Source organism: Castor canadensis, chromosome X (assembly GCF_047511655.1).
Source record: "Castor canadensis chromosome X, mCasCan1.hap1v2, whole genome shotgun sequence".
Taxonomy (NCBI): Eukaryota; Metazoa; Chordata; class Mammalia; order Rodentia; family Castoridae; genus Castor; species Castor canadensis.
The window spans coordinates 53150424-53173248 of record NC_133405.1 but is presented as its reverse complement, the minus strand read 5'-3'; the positions used below and the strand labels follow the sequence as shown (position 1 = coordinate 53173248).

Genomic DNA, 22825 nt, shown 5'->3' with positions numbered 1-22825 from the left:
GATAAGAGATTTGCAAAAGTTTCCCATGGAAAAAATGATTAGACCAGGGCTATTATACCCAAATTATCTCAGCAGAAGCAGGGAAAGAAGCGTGTGTTTTATAAAGACACTGCTTTGAGGTGGACTTTCAGAAAGAAGAGTTATCAGGTCTGCCACCTTCCATTTGCACCTCAGCCTGGCTAGCTCAGAAATTTCAATATACCAGGTTCCCTGCAGGATGATCCCTGATTGATGGATATGACAATAGCACTGAGGAAATCTTGACTGGCTGGATGGACAGATGGGATAAGAGAAAAGATACCAAATATAGATGTACATCTTGGTTCAAAACAGAGTCAAAGCTCTCGAAGGGAGGTGATTGTCTTCCAGTGTGATGGACTAGCTAGAGCTGTGTGTTCAGTTCTGGGCACTAATATTTTTCCTTTTCTAAAACGGTGAAATATACATGGAAGAGTACACAAAGCATATATATGTAACTTAAAGAATAATTTTACAGAATGAATATCTATGTACTCACTACCAGGTTAAAAAAAAAGTGGAATATTTGTTTCTATTATCTTAAAGCATCCCCCATGTTTACATCCCTCTTCGTCTCCTCCCCCTCCCCCACCAGATACAACTTGAATTTTGGGATAATTATTTCCCTGATTTTCTTTATAGTTTTGCTAACTACAAATGCATACCTGAAAATATTGTTCAGTTTTTCCTGTTTTGAAGTTTTTGTAAATGGGATATAACTGCATGTATGTGGGTTTCTGTGATTTGCTTCTTTCAACATTGGTTTTTAGAGTGTCATATATGCTGGCAAATGTAGTTGCAGTTTATTTACATTGCATCAATATACCTGAAGTTACTTATTCATTCTATGATTGATGGACGTGCTGATGGCACAGTGTTGATGGGATGGTGCAAATATGCTACTGTTTCTCTAAGTGGAACTCCTGGGTCCTGAGATGTACATGTGTTCAACATTACTACATAATTTCAACTCATTTCCAAAGCACTCATAATGTACTCTCCAGTGAATTTTGGGTGAGAGCTCCACTTCTTCCACAGGTTTATCAACACTTGGTATTTTCTGGACTTTTATTTTTTTAAGAAATACTATTTTATTATTATTTTAATTTGCATTTCCCTGATTACTAATGACATTAAACACCTCTCTTCGCTCTCCCCTCTCTCCCCTTTCTCTCTCTTGCAGTTCAAGGGTTTGAACTTGGTGCTCCCTGCTTGCTAGGCAGGTGCTCTACCACTTGAGTCATGCCTCTGGCTCTTTATGCTCTGATTATTTTGGAGATAGGGTCTCATTTTTTGCCCAGGCCAGCCTAAACCACAATCTTCCTATGTTTCCTGTGGTACCTGGGATGATAGCCACTATGCCCACCTTTTTATTGGTTGAGATGAAGTCTCGCAAACTTTTATTGCCAGGACTGGCCTGAACAGCAATTCTCCTGATCTCAGCCTCCCAAGTAGCTAGGATTATAGACATGAACCACTGCACCCAGCAAGTTTTTTTTCTCTCTCTTTTTTCTTTTTGGTGAGACTGGGGTTTGAACTCAGGGCTTCACACTTGCAAAGCAGGCACTCTACCACTTGAGCCATACCTCCAGTCCATTTTGCTCTGGTTATTTTAGAGATGCGGGTCCAAGAACTATTTGTCTGGGCTGGCTTCGAACCTTAATCCTTTCAATCTCAGCCTTCCAAATAGCTAGGAATGCAGGCATGAGCCACAGACACCCAGGGAGTCTTCTCTTTTGGTAAGCACCTATTCTAGTTTGGGCTTGTATTTCCACTGGCTTATTTTTCATTTGCTTATGTATCTTCAGAGTTCTATTTATAATCATTAATATTTTATTGGCTATGTTTATATGGCTCGTCTTTTCACTTTCAATAGTGTTTTCTGATAAACGGATGTCCTTAATTTTAATGTACTCTGATTGCTAGTCTCTTCTTTTATGATTTATACATTTTGTGCTGTTTTACCAATCCATTGCTACCCAGAGATCAAGAGCATCTCAATTTTTCTACAAAAAATTATGTTTTTTCCTTTCACATTTATGTCTTGAATCCCCCTGGACTTTATTTTTTATTAGTGTTTATTAGTTGCTGGAGTTGATTTTTTTATGTGTGGTGTGAGGTAGGGTTTCAATGTGCAATTTTTTTCCATATGGAAAACTAATAAATCTCAGCACTATTTTGGAAAAGTACACTTTCTTCACTAATGGGAGATGTCATTTCTATCATAAATCAAAAGTCTCCATATATGTGTTTGCTCTCACACTCTGTCCAGTTCTCTGGCTGCCTTAATTACTATAGTTTTATAATAAATCTGAACATCTGATAGGACAACTTTTCCTACCTTGTTGTTCAAGAGTGCTTTGGATATTGTTGGCCTTTTGTACTTTTTTGTAAATTTTATTGCTAAGTACTTGAAATATTTTATGGTATTGTGAAATTATATATTTTAATTATGACTGTTATATAAAAATACAACTGGTATACATATTGTTGTTTGTACCCAACAACATTGCTAAACTCAATTATCAATTTTAATACTATTTCTGTATTTTGTCTTTTAGATTTTCTAAAAACATTGTGATGTTTTGGGCTCTAATTATAGTTTTCTTCCTTTCTGATTCTTATCTTTTATTTCTTTTTCATGGCTTACTGCACTCATTATACATTCTAGTACAATGTTGAATAAAAGTAGTAATAGTGGTCTCCTGATCTAAATCCCAGTCTCAAAGCAGATTCTTTCATTTCACCCTTAAGTACAATGTTTGGTATGGGCTTTTTTTTTTTTAGATATCCAGCTACATATTACTTTTCATTGAACATGAGAGAAAATTTATTTAAGTTTTCTTAAGGTATAATTTATAGGCTGTAAAATTTTTATCATAAATTTTCCAATGTAAGAGTATAAGTGCTCAATGCACAGCCATGCTATATTTATTGTGAAAAGTGGAAGAATATTTTTAACATCACAAAACCCATAAAAACATTTTCATTACCTGTCTAACACACCTGCACCTTAAGAGTTATGCAATATTGAGTGAAACTGGCACAGCAGGTGGTGACTGTACTTATGAAAATCATTCCTACACTAGGGCAGCTAGAAATAAGTTAACTACACACGGAAGTGTCAGAGAAATGCACAATATATACCACCAACACAACTTCCCTATAGCCATATTGCAGAAATGTTCACAGCCACTCCCAGATCACTTGACATGAGGGGAAGCATAACAGAGTGGAAAGAGTCATTTTAACTAGTTGTCATGAAAATACATTACTTTTGCAAATTGTACAAAGGCAGTTCACATGCCAAAGACCACACCTTAAAACAACAACAACAAAAAACCCTAAAGCCTGTCCATGGGACAGTGACCAGGATGATGTGATGATTTGAAAACATCCTGTATTAGGAGGAGTTACAGAATTTAGGGCGTTTGGCCTGGAAAAGAGGTTTGTCATGAAGACAGAGTCTTGTTATGTAGTCCAAGCTGGCCTCAAACTTGCATTCCTCCTGCCTCATCCTCCCAAGTGCTGAGATTACAGGTGTACACCCTTCGTCTGATTATAAAGCAAATTTTCTAGCACAGGTATTCAAAGAAGTAAAGAAAATGAGTTTCCTCTTACTTGAGATACTCAAGGAAAGATGGACAACCCTTTCCAGTTATTCTCTAGTCGAAATATCAGCATCTGATGGATGGTTAACTAAATATGCTTTAAGTATCCTCCAACTTTGACATCCTGTGATTCATGAGAATGACCTATAATCCAGATGACAATTAACCTAGAAGGACTGCATATGCCATTGCAAATGGACCTTTGTGTCTGTGAGTAGAAGCCCCCATTCCCAATACGAGTGTACTAGGAAATCAATGAGTTGATAAGCACAGAAGCTGAACAAGAGAGCCAGATGATCTTAATGGAAAATTATTCTTAAACTGCTGCAGCAGGATCAGTTAACCATTTTGCAAATAAGATCATACCAATTAATTCAACTCAAATATTCTTGCCTCAAACCTGAGACTCTTCTCCTTTGAGCAGTGCTAGACACATCAAAATTTTTGCCCTCAAGCTCCCATTTTCACGAATTCTCTATGACTCATTTGCTTCTATCAGCTGCAGACATTGTAATTGTCTTCCTCCACCCTGTATTTTCTCACTATCTTACTGTTTGCATTTCCCAGGTTTATAGATTATTTGACATGGACTAAATGTGAGGCTCACTGCTTCCTGCAGGTCTCTCAGGAGTACTTAAATGCCGTTAGTAACTTATCCATGGTCATAACATAGACTGCAATCTTTTTGGAAAATTTTCCTGTAGACGGTTGATCCCACCCAGACTGGGTGGATTCCTGTACACTGTAAACATACAGCTCTTCCGTGACTTGCCTGTTCTATCTTCTTCCTGATTACCTGTCTCAGTCATCATTTGCCCTAAATTCACCTTTGCAGTTACAATCCTTCTACACCTCTTCCAGGAATTAATAGGTAACAGTGTTGACCTACCAATTTAAGCATGTACATAGTACATTAAAATTATTTTAAGAATTTTTTAAAGAATTCAAAGGTTGCTATTTTTAAGAGGAAAATTTAAGCAGTTGTAAAGGAGAAAAAAGGGGTACTTTGTTGTATTTATTTTATTGTTTATAATTATTTTGAATTTGCACCCATACAAGATTATGTTGAAAGGACATCACTTTCCTTCTAGATTTTAGATCCTGAAAAGGTGTAATCTGGCCTAGAACAAGTGTCCAAAAATGAAACCTCCCATAATGATAAGAGTAATTGGCACTTGTGGAATCATTTGAAATCAGTCTTTTTCACTATGTTGGAACAGAACCAGACCTCATCAAAGTAGCATCTCTCTTTTCTTTTTATGGGACTGGGGTTGAACTCATAGCTTCACACTTGCAAAGCAGGAATTCTACCACTTGAGCTGCACCTCCAGCCCAAAGTAGCATCTCTTAAAGACAACGTGATGTAATAGAGCTGAGTTTGACTCCTAGTTTCCCAGTTACTACTAATACTGCCTTGGAAAAGCCTAACTTTTGTAGGCCTCACTCAGTTCCTTCATCTGTAACTTAGTGTACTGGATCTTCATAGAGAAAGTAGCCAAATAGTAGTCTATATTGACAGGCAGAAGGCAGAGTGATGGTAGAGATGAGGCAGTAAGGTAGTAGGTATAACAGTGACATCCATCTCTTATGGATTCAAATTAAAAATAATTATAAACAATAAAACCAGTACAACAAGGTGCCACTTACTTTGTTTTATTAACATGGAAAAAGAGAATGATGGATTCCTAAATCCAATCTACCTAAGTTTGAAGCCTGCTACATTGAAAATCTGCTCTCTAAACTGTGTATGTAAGACTTACTCAGCTCAGAAACAAAGCTCAAATCTTGACCTTTCTCTAAGACTGATTGAGAGAATGTAACTTGGTGGTAGAGCACTTGTTGCCTACTGTGTGCAAGGCCCTGGGTTTGATCCCCAGCACACACACAAATACAAAGACTGAACAATTACAATGAACACTATACTTTTCCACAAGTAGGTTGTTGTGATAATTAAATGACTTTAAATAGCTAAGGCAATTAGAACAGTATCTGATATATAGAAACATTCTATAGTTGCTTGCTGTGATGGGGATGATGATCCCCAAGAGACTATAAACAGAGGGCCCAATTCCAATGGCACTTTTCTTTGGCCATTGAAAAAAGGAGCAGAAACTGTAGACTAGATGCTATCATTATATAAAGCTTTGTAAAATCATGGAATCTTTGTCACTCTCTTCTTAAATTTTATTTTATTCTGAATTAGCATACATTAATAATATGAGGGGATTTCACTGTGATAACTCCATATATAGCATAGTATACTGTGAACAATTTCGCCCCCTCCATTTTATTCTCATTCCTATTCCTCTCTCCTCCCCCTTTTTCAAAGTGTTTGGTGGGTTTCATTATGGTGCCTCTGTGTGTGTGTGTGACATACTTTGATTGTCTTCACCACTCAGAATCCTTTTCTTTCCCCTTCCTGCTCATATCTCCCAGACGGTTCCCCTCTTACATTCATGTCCCATTTTTATCATCATCATTTTAGGTCTGGGTTCCATGAATGAGAGAGAATGTCTGCCAGTTTTATTACCTATTTTCTCCAGTGTTTAGCAGGTAAATATTAAAATTAAATGAGCCTGTGTACTTGACTTTAAAGCCAGCAAAAAAGTGTACAGTAGATGGAGAGACTGTGTCTCAAATCTGCAGCTAGAGTTGAAGAGACAATTACTAAAAAAAGAAAAAAACAGGTGTCCCTGTGGCTACAAGGAATAAAGACCATTCGAAGTGGCCCTAGTCCTGGAAAGGGACCTGGGTGGGGACTCAGTGAGGGAAAGGTTCATGTGGTTTTACAGCCTCCTTACTTCCTTCACAGGGCAGTGGTGAGCATCAAATGAGCCAGTGCTGTTTTTTGGTTTTGGTGGGATTGGGTTTTGAGCTCAGGCCTTTGCATTTGCAAAGCAGGCACTCTACCACTTGAACCATACCTCCAGTCCATTTTGCTGTGGTTATTTTGGAGGTGGGAGTCTCAAGAACTGTTTGCCTTGGCTGACCTCGGATCACGATCCTCCCAATCTCAGCCTCCCAAGTAGCTAGAATTACAGGCTTGAGCCACAGATGCCTGGCTATAATAGTGATTATAATAAATGATAAATGTTATTGACATACCACTTGAGTAGCACTGGGTACTTTTGCGTTACAACTGCTACACTGGAAATCTGCACTCAAAAGTGTGTATGTAAGACTTACTTAATTCAGAAACAATATTCAAATCTTGCCCTTTGCTTAAGACTGACTGAGGACTAGAATGTACCTCAGTGGCAGAGCACTTGCCTAGCATGCGCAAAGGACCTAGGTTTGATCCCCAGCACACACACACAAGTTCTTTCTCCTCCCAGAAGCCTTCTCTTCCACTTTAGTGATCACATCACACCCTGTTCTAATTTTCATAGCAGCAGTTCCTCTTCTTTTCTTACCACTCCTGCAGCCTCTGGCACCTTCTGTTATTTACTCTTTTCTGAACATGTCCTGTCTCATCTCTCTGCCCAGCCAGAGTTCAATAAACATTTGTCAAATAGTGGTGTACAGGCTCTCTCCTCCTCTTGCCAAAATGTCCATGCCCTAAGCCTTAGAACCTGTGAAGATGTGACCTTACATGGCAAAGGGGAATGAAGGTGCAAGTGGAACTAAGGTGGCTAATCACCTAACCTCAAAGTAAGATTACTGTGGATTCTATGGATGGGCCTAAGATAACCGCGAGAATCCTTAAAAATGGAAGAGGAAGCAGGGCACGATGGCTCATGCCTGTGATCCTAGCCACTTGAGAAGACTGAGATGGAGAGGATTATAGTTCCAGACCAGCCCTGGAAGGAAGTTCCTGAGACCCCATCTCAACCAATACCTAGGTGTGATGGCATGTGCCTGTCATCCTTGTTTACAAGGGAGGCTGAGATTGAGGACGCAGTTCCAGGCCAGCCCAGGCAAAAAGAGTTTGCAAGATCCCATCTCAACGGAAAAAAGCTGGGTGTAGTAGCGTGCACCTGTCATCCCAGGACAAGTAGGAAGCTTAAAATAGGAGGATGGCAGTCCAGGCTGGCCTGGGCAAAAAGTAAGACCCTATCTCTACAACAACCAGGGCAAAAAGGGCTGGTGGAATGCCTCAAGTGGTGAAGCACCTGCCTACAAAATGCAAAGCCCTGAGTTCAAACCTCAGGACTGCAAAAAAAAATGGAAGAGGCAGAAAAAGAGTGATGAGATGTGAGAAAAATATAACCTGCCCTTGCTAAGTTTGAAGACTGAGAAAGGAGCCAGGAGTCAAGGAATGTGGGCAGACTCTAGATACTGGAAAAGACAAGGAAACCAACTCTCCCCTACAGCCTCCTAAAAGGAACGTAGCCAACACCTTGATTTTGGCCCAGTGAGATCCATTACAGACTTTGGACTTCCAGAACTGAAAGATAATAAATGTATGTTTCTTTAACAACATAAATTGATCATTCCCTAGAGTGGGGACAGGAAGCTGACATTGATAGTAAGAAAGAAGTTCCTTACAATTATTTACTGGCTCTGAGCTTCCTACTGTGCCTGGGACAGAGATAAAGCTGCAAGTTTTCATAGCTGAAGGATGACACAGCCTGTCATCAACATAACATGCACTATGAGGTAAATGAGTTAGAACTATTTTGATTGCATGTAAAACCATATGTAAATGATGAGCCTTTAAAATAAGGAAATGCAACTGCTTTTTTAAAAAAATAAATCACCTTTGTTATATTAGAAGCACTCCAATCATTCTTGAGGGGAAGGGGAGGGACCGTTCCTAGAACAGAAAGTAAATATATTTACCCTCCCTTCCAGAGAGTTCAACATAAGACTATCTGAATTTTGAAAATTGAGCTCTCCTTGCAGTCAAGGAAAATAGGTTTGATTGTTTAGCGTTTGGACTCTGGCTTATGTAGCTCTTCACTATGGGTCATCAAGGTCTCTCAGTTTAAAAAGAATTGGGCTTTAGATAAAGAGGAGGTACCACTGAGATCCAGGGAGGATTTGGAGTATGGGAGAGGAGGAAGAGAGTTACTGGATGGATTAGAAGTTGGTCCAGGTGGTCTAGGGCTCAATTCAAGAATGCTTCATTCACACCTGCAGCTAAGTAAATGCAGGAAGAGAAGAGCTGTGCTAAAACGCAACACCTGTACTCAGGCCCTGTACGCACTGGTCCTCTAGTCTACCTGGGCAAGAACATGACTATTCTGCCTCAGTACTTTACCTACTGAACATCCTGTGGGAGGAAGCAATGCCTGAACTTCAATAAGATTTTTTTATTATGATAAAATACACATAATAGAAAATTCACCATTTTAATCATTTAAAAATGTACCATTCAGGAGCATATAGCATATTCACAACATTGTGCAACCATTGACATATCTGCTTCTAAAACATTTTCATCACCATGAAAGAAACCCCATACCCATTAAGCAGTCATTCCCCATTTCTATCTCCCCTCAACCCCTAGCAACTGTTTACCTTTCTGGTGTCTTCTTTGGCTTCTATGGGTCTGCCCACTTCAGACAGTTCATATAAGTGAAAGCATATATGATTATATACGACCTTTTGTATCTGGCTTCTTTCTCTTAGCATAAGATTTTTAAGATTCATCCATGTCTTAGCATGTATCAGGACTTCTTTCAATTTCCTTGCTGAACCATATTCCTTTGAATGGATGTATCAAGTTTTATTTGTCCATTGATGGCACATGTTTGCATTGCTTCCACCTTTTGCCTATTATAAATAATGTTGCTATGAACATTTATACATAAGTTTTTGCTTGAACACCTATTTTCAACTCTTTTGGGTATATACAAAGGAATGAAATTGATAGGTCATATAGCAATTTTATGTTCAATTTATTGAGAAGCTGCCAAACACTTTTCCACAGGGGCTGCAGTATTTTAGTTAAAATAAGATTTTGCTGTCACCAACCACCTATCTCATGCAGATGTCTCCTTATGATACCCCCAAACACCAAGTGTTGGAAGAGATACTCCTCCATGTGTCTCTTGTGCTACTAAAAATCTTGCTGAGTATGCCAAGAATACAACGTTCTGACCCACTCTTTTTTTTTAATTTTTATTTTATTCATATGTGCATACAATGTTTGGGTCATTTCTCTCCCCTTCCCCCCGCCCTCTCCCTTACCCACCCACCCCCCGCTCCCTCCCTTACCCCTCCTTATCCCTCGCTACCCGGCAGAAAAAAAACTATTCTGCCCTTATCTCTAATTTTGTTGAAGAGAGAGCATAAGCAATAATAGGAAGGAACAAGGGTTTTTGCTGGTTGAGATAAGGATAGCTATACAGGGAGTTGACTCACATTGATTTCCTGTGCATGTGTGTTATCTTCTAGGTTAATTCTTCTTGATCTAACCTTTTCTCTAGTTCCTGGTCCCCTTTTCCTATTGGCCTCAGTTGCTTTTAAGGTATCTGCTTTAGTTTCTCTGCGTTGAGGGCAACAAATGCTAGCTAGTTTTTTAGGTGTCTTACCTATCCTCATATCTCCCTTGTGTGCTCTCGCTTTTATCATGTGATCAAAGTCCAATCCCCTTGTTGTGTTTGCCCTTGATCTAATGTCTGCATATAAGGGAGAACATACGATTTTTGGTCTTTTGAGCCAGGCTAACCTCACTCAGAATGATGTTCTCCAATTCCATCCATTTACCAGCGAATGATAACATTTTGTTCTTCTTCATGGCTGCATAAAATTCCATTGTGTATAGATACCACATTTTCTTGATCCATTCGTCAGTGGTGGGGCATCTTGGCTGTGTCCATAACTTGGCTATTGTGAATAGTGCTGCAATAAACATGGGTGTGCAGGTGCCTCTGGAGTAACCTGTGTCACAGTCTTTTGGGCATATCCCCAAGAGTGGTATTGCTGGATCATATGGTAGATCAATGTTTAGATTTTTAAGTAGCCTCCAAATTTTTTCCAGAGTGGTTGTACTAGTTTACATTCCCACCAGCAGTGTAAGAGGGTTCCTTTTTCCCCGCATCCTCGCCAACACCTGTTGTTGGTGGTGTTGCTAATGATGGCTATTCTAACAGGGGTGAGGTGGAATCTTAGCGTGGTTTTAATTTGCATTTCCTTTATTGCTAGAGATGGTGAGCATTTTTTCATGTGTTTTTTGGCCATTTGAATTTCTTCTTTTGAGAAAGTTCTGTTTAGTTCACTTGCCCATTTCTGACCCACTTTTTAATCCTGTTCTATTAGCAGCAGTCTTGTGAGATGAGCTAGCACCTCCCCACAAAGCTGACTCTTCCTCTGCAACAAAGAAAGTCCATTTGTACACAGCATCCACCTGACCCTTCTAATGCAGGAGGACCACTAAAAACCAACTCAAAATTCATGCTGCATGTTGTGCTATGAGTAATAAGGTCCTTTATCTTTGACCTAGAAGTCTTGTGTCTTTGCCAGCAACTTGTAAGTAGGATCAAATCCCAGGCCCTTTAGTTCTTGATACCTATAAGTCCAGGGCATCAGTCAGGAGAGTGGGAATGGACCTCCACATTTGTTCCAGAAGGGCTTGTGAAATGAGCAAGCTTAAACCCCAGAGTCAAGACATAGCAATTTTGTCTTTTAGAATATCTTCTGATGAAATGGTATTTAACTACGTACTGTCTATTTTTCTGTAGATTTATTCCTAATAGTTTATATTTATTATTGCCTGACATTTCAATGGTACTTTTAACTTCATTTTTATCTGTCATATATGTAGGATTTCATTTATATATTTATTTTGTATACAGGACCTAGTTCAATTTCTCTTAGTTCTGGTAACTTATCTGGACATTCTTTTGGATTCTATAATTTGAAAATTAACAAAGTTCATGGTAAATTTGTAAAAAATTATTATTACTTGATGCAGATTAGACAACATTTTTTCAAAATATAAAGTCTATGGAGTAAAATATAAGGAAATAAGTTCTAGGTAATGAAAAGTTTGAGATCTACTGAACTATGCTATCTGATCTTTGATGACTTACATCTTCCATGGAGAATTGAATTTTATATTCGATACTCATTGGATATCTGTACTATGCAAGGCATGAAGAAAATAAAATGAATAAACACACTCTTTTCCTCCAAGGAGCTCTAAGTATAGCAGGAGGGATGGAAGGAGTGTCTCTATGTGCTATTTATACAGAAGCCACTGATTTTATGCCCACCATTTATTTATCCCTCCGAGCTCCAGTATTTTTTCCTTCATTATCACTTATTTTCTCACCCCTATGATGCAAAGAACAGAAATCAATATACTACAAGAAAAAAGGGGGTCTATTTTCAGGGGTATCATCTCTGTTCTTTCTGTGGATCCATTCCCTCTCATATCTATATCTTTTCTGTTCCTTCACCAACTAGTTTTGTCCTGACCCCGACTCAATTTCATGACATGCTTTTACTTTCAGCTCTACTGCTCACAAGCACTGTCCCTATTCCCCTAGGTCCCATTCCTGACAATACGGTTTGATTGGTCTAGCTCTTTTTGTGCTGTGAGCTAGATTATTTGCTGGCCAGTCAATTGGCTGGAGACTCCTGTCCTTGGGTTGTATGATCGTCCCTTAGGTCATCCTGCTAATGTGATTGTTAGTGAAACACAAGGCCACTGAAGCAGGAGAAGGAAATGAGAAAAGTTCAGTGTATAGGTATGTCATAGAATAGGCAAGCATTTACTTTTCTAGTGTGGCAAATTCATCTCTTATAGAGCTCATTTTGTGGTTAGCATATTCTGTGGTGTGAGTTGCAGTTCTAAATGAATATTTTTAGATAATTTCAGTTCTACCATAGAAAGATTATTATAGGAAAATTATTAGGTGAATATTGGTCAAGTAGTATCAGACCATTTAAAGCTTCAGCGAATGCTATGGAATATACTATCATCTGCAGGGAAACCTTCACTCAAATCTCTGTTGCTTCCATTGCCTTGAAATTGCAACTCCTATGGACATAAACCATGAAATGAGTGGTCATTTGACAGTTCCATGGTCCCACTTCTAAAACAAGATAATGTTGCTTTCAATGAGAGCAGAGACAACGAGAGGTAGAGCAAAGAGAATAAGTAGGTCAGGTTAGCGGTCCCTTAAATTGTATGTTTTTTGAGAAATTTGAAATAGTATTCCTCCTTCCACTTCCTACTAAAAATAGCCTAATTTCATTCATGTGTTATAAGGCAGAAAATTCTTATCATCAGAATTATTCCTCTAAGATAAAGCTTTGTCCCCAGAGGCTGTGGTTAGATCCCATTGTTACCTTGTGTTTGGGGGGGATTGGTGGAGGGGTCGTTGGTCTTCTGTCTAAAGGAAAGAGAGAGAAGTAATCCATCAACACACTATCATCACCTTGTTAGTCATTATATTTTCACAAAGAGCAGATCCAGAGAGAAAAACACTTAGGATAGGTAAATTTGAAGGTGTGGTAAAAAGCAAAAACAAAACCAAAAAACCCAAAAGATCTATAACAAGGACAGCTGGCAAGAAGGGGTAGTTAGAACGAGGTACTGAAGCAGAGGACTTTGAAAATCAGAAGTGTGACGGACATTTGGATGTGGGCTGAAGCCAAAATGAGTGCCTAAGCTGGGCACGGTGGCTCACACTGACAATCCTAGCTACTTGGTAGACTGAGATTGAGATCGTGGTTTAAGGCCAGGCTGGACAAAAAAGTTCATGAGACCCTATCTCCACAGGAAAAGCTGGGCATGGTGGTGTGTGCCTGTCATCCCATAAAGGCAGGAAGCGTAAAATAGGAAGATAGCATGTCCAGGCCCGCCTGGGCAAAAAGCAAGGCCCTATCTCCAAAGCAAAAAGGGCTAGAGGTGTGGCTCAAGTGGCAGAGCACCTGCCTAGCAAGCTCAATAGCCCTAAGTTCAAACCCCACTACCACCAAAAACTATGAGTTTCTAAATAAGGAAGCCTGAAGACTTGCTTGATTAATCCCACGATGCCCTCTCAGAGCTTCAGAATTTTCATTTTAACAGAATCACCAGGTGATTTGCATGCATATTAAATTTGAGATGCATTGCTTTAGGGGTCTGCAACCTACGAGGACTAAAAACTACTGACTAAAGTAGGTTGGGGAGAAAATTAAGTGGAAAATGGTCTAAATTCCTTTCTCTTTTTATTTAAATATTTGTCTTTTAGGAAATAGTTTTTAAAAATCAACTTTCCTTCTCACCTTGCTTGAATCTTCACAAACAACCTCCCTTTTTATTGCAGACAAAGCCTAATTTTAGTTAAACTTCAAAGATGCCCATTACAGTCCTCTTCTAATCATGTAGGAGATATGGAAAGAAACAATAATCAAAAAGACCCATGAAACTTTGTAAAGATATCAGTTTATCTTAGCACCTGTCATAGGTCTTACAACCTAGAGCTGGGAGACAGATGTAACAAGGGTATCTAGCAAGAAGGGCTAGTTAGAATGGAGCACTGGAGGAGAGGACTTTGCAAGGAGGACAGCATGGCATTTAGAGGTGGGCTGAAGCCAAACTGAGTGAGCAGCTAAGCTGGGCAGGTCAGAACTCAAAGTGGACAACTGTTTTTAAAAAACCTCTGAGGAAGCAGGTGCTGGTGGCTCACGCCTGTAATCCCAGCTACTCAGGAGGCAGAGATTAGGAGGATTGCAATTCAAACCCAGCCCAGGCAAATAGTTCATGAGACCCTGTCTTGAAAAAACCTTCACAAAAAAAGGCTAGTGGAGTGGCTCAGGGTGTAGACCCTGAGTTCAAGCCCCAGCACATAAATAAATAAATAAATAAATAAATAAATTTAAAAAATCTCTGAGGAACAAAATACAACTATTGCTCTGACTTAAGGTGTTACATTTAAAAATCGCAGTTGGGCTGGCTAATAAGCATGACGCCCTGAGTTCAAACCTCAGTACTGCCATAAATAAATACATACATACATAAATTAAAAAATCTGAACTGGAAGTCCACTTAGTTTCTTGCTCTTTCAATGAAAAGAATTCTCCTTTTTCCTAATAGGTCATGTAGTTTGGCCCATTGATGTGTACCTATATAGGGCCCAAAAAGAACTTCCAAGGCTGGAGAGAGAGAGAGGTAATATACAATCCCTGAAGAAAGCCTGAGAACATGGCTCTGTCTTGAAACTGACCTCTTTCCAATTGACTGCCAGCAGGTGGTTTCCTGGTAGTACAAGTAGAGGGAAGCCAGGTAAATTTTGGAGAGAGGTGTAAAATTATCTTATTGTTTTATAATTGCTCCTTTTGATAGGATTTACTCATTTCAAAGGGGTAAAATAGGTATCTTCAGGAGTTTGAGATAAGGTCCATTTTCCTCAAGGAAAAATTTGATTGTACTGTACTTTCCAGAGACTCAATCAGAGAACAAAGTGAGCATTTACTCAACAAACTTTTTTGTTCACTCAACAAACATTTATTTTTAATTTTTTTCAATGAAATCTAAATTTAATTAAAGAAATTGATTATATTATAAAAATCAATAAACTCATATGTATATATAAGTTCAAATGGGGCTTCTGGGGTGAGATGGTAGATCAGAAGCTTCCTCTGTGACTGTGAATGAGAAGAGTCAGATAACAAAGCAGTTCACTTTTGGGTGTAGGGATTGAACCACTGAGCTATACCGCTAGTCCTTTGTTCTACATACTTGAAACACAATTCATCTCACCAATTAAATATTATTTCTTACATCCCTTAAACTCAATGAACTCTCTGCTACAAGGTTTTCTAATATTGAGTTCTATAGATAGAATTCAAGGAGGCTCTATGAACTTTGATACTTTGATGGGAAAAATTACACTTTTTTTTGTGGTACTGGGGCTTGAACTCAGGGCCTTCACCTTGAGTCACTCCACCAGCCCTATTTTTGTGAAAGGTTTTTCGAGATAGTGTCTCACTAACTATTTCCCCAGGCTGGCTTCGAACCACGATCCTCCTCTCTGCCTCCTGAGTAGCTAGGATTACAGGTGTGAGCCACTGGCACCAGGCAAAATTACACTTTTAAAAAAATCAATTTCTATCTGAACGTACTTAATAACAGTCTGATTATTAGTACCTGCAACTTTTTCACTGACACACATCAAAGTTATTTTCACATCTTATTGTAGTGGTTGCCAGTATCTCAAAAGATCATTTATGCTCATTACCATTTCAAAATTGTGGTAATTATTAGGCCTGACCTATTGTTATTTTCTGGGTTAATAAAGAAGTGCATATTGTATCGTTAAAATCTCCATACTGTGCTAGGGGCTTGAGCACTTGCCTAGCATGTGTAAGGCCCTGAGTTCCTTCCCCAGAACCACAAAAAGCCCATATTACCACTGAATTCATACATTCAATGCAATCCCTATCAGAATTCCAATGACAGGGCTGGGGATATAGCTCAGTGGAAGAGTACTTGCTTAACACATGTATGGCCCTGGGTTTGATCCCTAACACCATAGGAAGAAAGGAAGGGAGGGAGGGAGAAAGGGAAGGAGGGACAAAGGAAGGGAGGGAGAAAAGAAGGAAGGAAGGAAGAAAGAAAAGAGATAAAAAGAATGAATGAATGAATGAGAAAAAGAAAAGAAAAAAATTCCAATGATATTTCCACAAAAATAAAAAAAATCGTAAAATTCATTTGTAGTCACAAATGATCCTGAATAGATAAGTCAGTCTTGATCAAAAAGCACAAAGCTGAGGCTGGCAAAATGGCTCAAGTTGTGAGTGCCTGCCTAGCAAGCATGAGGCCTGGAGTTCAAACCCCAGTACTACCAAAAAAATTAATATTTAAGCCAGGCACCAGTGACTCATACCTGTAATCCTAGCTACTCAGGTGGCAGAGATCAGCAGGATTGCAGTTCAAAGCCAGCCCTGGGCAAATAGTTTGAGAGACCCTATCTGAAAAAACACCCATCACAAAAAAGTGCTGGCAGAGTGGCTCAAGTGGTAAGAGCACCTGCCTAGCAAGCGTGAGACCCCGAGTTCAAATCCCAGTGCCAAACACACACACACACACACACACACACATACACACAAAGCTGGAGGCATTACATTAGTTAATTAAAACAGCATGATAGGAGCTGGGCATCTATGGCTCATGCCTGTAATCTTAGTTACCCTGAGAAGCCAAGACTGTTGGAAGGATCGTGGTTCCAGGCCAACCTGGGCAAAAAGTTTGTGAGACCCCATCTCAGTGGGAAAAAGCTGGGTATGGTGGTGAACTCCTGTCATCCCAGTGACAGAGAGAAGTGTAAAATAGGATCATGGTTCAGGCAAGACCCTACCTCAAAACCCCTAGTATAGCCATTATGGAAAACAGTATAAAGGTTCCTCAAAAAATTAAAAACAAAACTACCATATTACCCAGTGATTTAACTTCCATTACGCAAAGGAAATCAGTATGCTGAAGAGACATCTGCATTTTCAAGTTCATTGCAGCACTGTTCACATTAGTCTACACAGGGAAATAACCTAAGTGTCCATCAAGTGATAAATGGATAAAGAGAATATTCACAATAGAATACTATTTAGCATTTAAAGGGAAGAAAATGCTGTCAATTATTGAATTGAATCCTGTCACTATTGAATGAAAATCACAATTAATGCAACATTGATAAAACCTTTCAAATTAGAGTTGGGAGGCCATCAAGGGAGAAGGACTTACAATTTCAGCTGCTGCCCAGGAATGTATGTTGGTTACCTCCTGATTATAGGCAGCTAGAAAAGATAATTACATTACTCAAATGTGCAGCATGAGGTTATCAGACTCTTGTTTTGTGGACATTTTTACTAAGTACATACATTTTTTCTTCATCTTCTATCCATCATGTAGGTCCTATCACACAGAACCTGATCTTTATCAATTTCAATAGAAACTATAAATTTTATCACTTTGTACTGCTTACCCATTTAAGCTTTCACTTCCCCTGCCTTCTTTGAAACACTGATTCAGAGCTATCTAAACTGGTGTCTCCTAAATTGCAATTCTTTAGACCCTAAATAAGGTCTTTTTTTTTAAACTTGCAGTTTCTGAGTTTGGATTGATCAACATTATGACAACATGGTTAAACCTGAGAACCAAACTAAGTGAAATAGGCCAGAGACAAGGAGGCAACTACTGCATAGTCTCAATTTCATGTGGAATATTAAAAGGTTGAATCATAGAATGGTGATTCTATGGGATGGGGAAATGCCACTCAAAGTGTACAATGTTTCAGTTTGACAAAATGAATGAATTCTTGAGTCCTATTGTGCAGCATAGTGACTCTAGTTAATGTTCTCACCATAAAAAATAAGTATGTGAGATGATGGATACATTAATTAGATTGTCTGTCATTTCACAATGTATACATATATCAAAATATTATGTTCTACTCTGTATAATTAATGTATTATATTATATTCTACATAATATAATTTAATCTTAAAGCTGGATCAAGAAGCACACATATTAATGTCATAAATTGTATGTTTAACATTTTGATGAGTGTATTTCAACACAATTGGTTGGGATTGCAATCCTGTATGTTTTATTTTGTGCATTAAAAACATGGTTCTGGACTGGAGGCATGGCTCAAGCTTGAAGCCCTAAGTTCAAACCCCAGTACTGGAAAAAGAAAAGAAAAACAAAACATGACTCTGGTGCTGGGGATGTAGCTCAGCGCTTGCCTAGCATGTGCAAGGCCCTGGGTTCAATCTCCAGTACCACAAGGCAAAAAGAAACAAACATGACTCATGACTCTGAAAAGAGTTCACCAGTTCACCAAAGGGGCCCATGGCACAAAGACAATTTAAGAACCCATGATTTAATGCTGGTTCAGACAGAAAAATGTGAGCATCCTGGGATATAGCTACATTTGGGGTGTGAACACCTGACAAAGATCTCCAAGTGCTAGCTAATCACTCCTAAGTATGTATTTGTGACTGGCATAATTCAAATGTTAGCTCATCATCCCCCAGGATGTGGCTTACATTTTATTAATATGAATAAGCATTGCTGGCTCCTCCTTCCCTTCAAAATATCTAACAAATGCATCCCTTCTTCCTACCTCCACTGCCCCCACCCTGGACTAAAATTTCCAAAGATCATTTTATAGACAGATACAATTTCATTAAATGATTGATTCTTTGAGCCCAAGATGTTACAGGTTGTGAGAAACAGCATTCTTTAATGCACCAAAAAGAAAAATTGCTCTCAATTAAACTGTGACATACAATTAAATGTTAAAACTCACCCCAGTTTCCTAAGTGATAAAAAGTAGGAAAATATGCATCTTAGAATAGATGAAATAAGTTATATCACACTGCTGATACTGAAATCCTTTGAAGTAAACTATCGACCACGTAAAACAATGCACATATACACTAGAACATGATGAAGAGTGTGGGTTTTATTTTCTGCATGTAATGACGTCATAAGTTCAGGTCTCAGGCCTGCTAACCTGCCACAAGATGGCGAGAGCTCCAAGGGAACACAGGGAGAGGCAGTGACTGGACGTGAAGGCAAGCGCCCAGGTGAAAAATCAACAATAAAGACAATGCGTTTGTCTTTTGGGAACCTCCCAGTGAGTTTATTTCAAAGTTGATAAAAATGAACAGAAAACAGCTACTTTAGGGGAGCATAAAGATGTGTGTTTAATGTTCCATTCTCCAGAAAAAGGTGCATGTGCAAGCTCACACCACTGATACAGGAACTGATGATGTGGACTCATTGGCAACCAAGGCTGTGTAACATGCTTCCTCTGCCTGGGGCAGGCAGGCAGCTTGAGAACTGACCTATAACAAAACAAGGCTTGCCGCAAAAGTTTCCTCATTACTGCCAGGCAACCTATTTGTTCATAGCACAGGTGATGTGATAAGGAAAATAATAGGATGTAAGCTCTGTATATTTCAAGCTGTAAAGGCAAGAGTTGCCAGTATGATCCACACTGGCTCTGGAGAGATAGTAAGAGGTCTGGGCTCTCTCACACACACTGCTACTGGGAATGCAAAATAGTACAGCCCCTGTGGAGGGGAATGTGTCAACATCTAGTAAAATGACATATACACTTACTTCCCTGAAGCTATTCCAAAGGTACACTGGAAAAAATGCAAAGTGATATGCCCATTGCTATTTATTGACACAATTTACAATATCAAAAGACTGAAAAAAACCTCACACGCCCATCATGTATGGAGTAATATACAATTATAAAAAGGAATGAAAACAATCCTCATATACTGACATAGAATGATCTCCAGGATATAGTAAGTGAAAAAAAAAGGGTAGAGAACAGTTTTTATAGTATACCTAATCTTTTGTGTACAAAAAGGGAGAAATACACCACATATATGTGTTTGCTTATTATTTACATCAGAAGTTTGATGCAAAAATCTTACAAAACTGAAGGAAAAAGGAATCAGCAGGCAGTGGTAGGAATGGAAGTAAACATCTCTGAATGTACCTTGTTATCTAGGTTTGACTTTGGAAGCATAATACTTTAAAAAATAAAAGTAAGCAAAAGGAAAATAAAAAGCAACCCCTAAAATGGAAAACAATTGAAATACGTAACTGTATATGGAGTTGGTGGCAAAATCATTCAAAGAAAATACCTTCAAATGCCTTTATTTCATTATTTATTAATTTATATATTTTTGTCAGCACAGGGCCTCATGCTTGCTAGGCAGGCATTCTTACTACTTGAGCCACTCCACCAGCCCTACTTTCAAATGACCTTAAAACACATTTTAACGGAGTATCCCTTGTGATATGTGGTCCGAAGACAAAATAAATCACAAAAATATCTTAAACTGCTTTCCATAGTCTTAATATTAATAGTAATATAGGCAGTGTTACTTTGAAATTATTGGCTTATTTAGAATTAAGCAAATAAGTATGAAGTTAATGTAGTTAGAAGCCAAGATAATCAAGTTAAGAAAAAAAGATATAAGCATAAACCTTGTACTATTAAATTTGAATTGGAGTATCATTATGAACTCATGATATTCTCTCTCTTCTCTCTCTCTCTCTCTCAACTTGGTCAATGATTTTATTGTCTTTATCTGAAGTCTTCATAGAAAATTGTTGTTTGGTTTAGCTCCCAACAACCCACTCTTGAGCTCTAAGGAAGATTGCTTTCTTTCAAGCTACCCAGTATTGCTTCTGGTACAGGGATATTTGATAATGGTTCCATCTCTTCTTTTAAACTTCTTTCTTGGGCTTCTTCTCATAGACTAGATTCTTTCCTATATATCTCTTCCATTATGTCTGGAGCTTTTTTGTCTGTTACGTACTGAGAGAACTGTTTTGTCTTTTGGGGGGAAGTGGTAGGACTGGGGTATGAACTCAGGGTTTCGTACTTGAAAAGCACGCGTTGTACCTCTTGAGCCACACCTCCAGTTCATTTTGCTCTGGTTATTTTGGAGATGGGTTCTCAAAGTACTATTTGCCTGGGCTGGCCTCAAACCATGATCCTCCTGATCTTAGCCTCCCAAGTAGTTAGGATTACAGGCGTGAGCCACTGGTGCCTAGCTAGAGAACTGTTTCTTATAAGAATCTTCATCTTCTTCCATTAGGTACCACACCTGATCTGCAAAGTTATGATCCATGATGTGCGTCTGATATACTCCTGTATTAAATTTCTTGCTTTCAGAATCATAACAAGGAAATCCTTTGATACTGTGAAGGATAGACAAGCTTCCATTCACATTGCCCTTCAGATTTTATTACCAGTCATAATTCTGGCAAGGCCTGCATCCAAATAGCAGGTAAAAGTATCAGGTTGACCATCAGTGCTTTCCACATTGTATTCATCTCTGGTTATCTCCATGGGCCTTCATAGATCTTATCCATGACACAACTAATGAGAAGGTCGCAGGCCAGCAGCAGGCCAATACAAAATGCTCTCAAGCCAATAGTCATACCATATTTTGGTAGTTGGGGTACATAAGCTGTACAGATTATCATATCCCCTTCTATATAGACATAGCAATATGACAAATGCTATCTTTACCTGAACTATCATCCTGCATTTGTGCATGTTGTTCTATTCTTATCCTGGATCACCAAGCATTTCTGAACATAGTAATCAGTTTCTCTCTCATTTTCTTCTAAATTTGACTTAGAAGTAGGCCTTCTTCTTAAAGTAGGCCTTATAATTGACAGCTTTAATAATCTCATTATATAGAACGAAGACCTGTGTTTGTGGCTGGACACAGACCTGCATGTCTAGCAGTGTTACAGAAGGAAAACAATATGTTTTCTATTTAAAAATATGTTTTTCCTAGCTCTTTCCATCAAAAAGCCTAGAAGCAATGACAACCCAATTGAACAAAATAGCCTTAGCAGACAGGCTTTGGTCTTTAAATTGCTTTTCCCACTGACAGGAACCAGAGTCCTTTGGAGAAATGGCATCCACATGTGGGGCAGAAAGCACACAGGATGACCTGGGAGATCTTGTAGCAGGAAGCAAGGAAGCTACCAAACACTGCTGGGATTCTGTCAAAAGGACAAGGAAAACAAAGAGGATTCCACCAGCAATTTGTGCATAAAAATAATGGCTGTCTAGTTTTAGCTTGGGCATGTTAAGAATGGCCTGGCCCTTCTCACTAGGTGTGACCTGGCTGAAGGTTACTAAAATGATGGAAGAGGGAATTCCAGGGTTCTGTCCCTTCCCCAAAGGCAGCTAGTTAGCTGGCAAACTGTCAGAAGCAACTTTCACATAACCCTCAGATCTAGTAGAAAAAAGGTACACGAAAGAAATAGTGAAGAAAGAAGCTGTTGCATTGCAGTGAGAGAGAACTGTGGCATTTTAAATTGCTTGTTCTATATCTCTCACTTACCATTCGGGCAGCAGCAGCTGGGAAGATGGCAGCCCACACTCCATGCAGGTTGCACATGCCAGAGGAAAACAATACAAACCTTATCCTCAAAGAATCGTGTGCATGCATTTTAACCTGTCTCCTGGTTCCCTGAAGAAAGGGTATAGGTCTTGACTCTTTTTTTTTTCCACCTCACTTTAAAGGTCCCAAGGGCTGGGGCAGTTCACTGGGTGGTGTTTACCAAAAGCATTTCAAGGCACTGGTAATGGTTGCAGCAACCCTGGGGAAATGGACAAAGTTTGTACAAAGGACAGACTGCAGAGAATGTGAAGGAAGAGGGTGGGAAAAGAGTGCATGGGGGGAGAAGAAATTTTAAAAGCTCCCGCCTAAACCAAGGAAACAGGAGATCATACACATGCCCTGTAAAGGCCTGAGAGCACCTT

General features: G+C 39.0%; 1 pseudogene; it reads right to left on the bottom strand.

Annotated features, from left to right (window-relative positions):
• Positions 1 to 20655: 20655 nt before the first annotated feature.
• On the bottom strand, positions 20656 to 21787 carry LOC109684187 (large ribosomal subunit protein uL18 pseudogene; annotated as a pseudogene).
• Positions 21788 to 22825: the final 1038 nt, after the last annotated feature.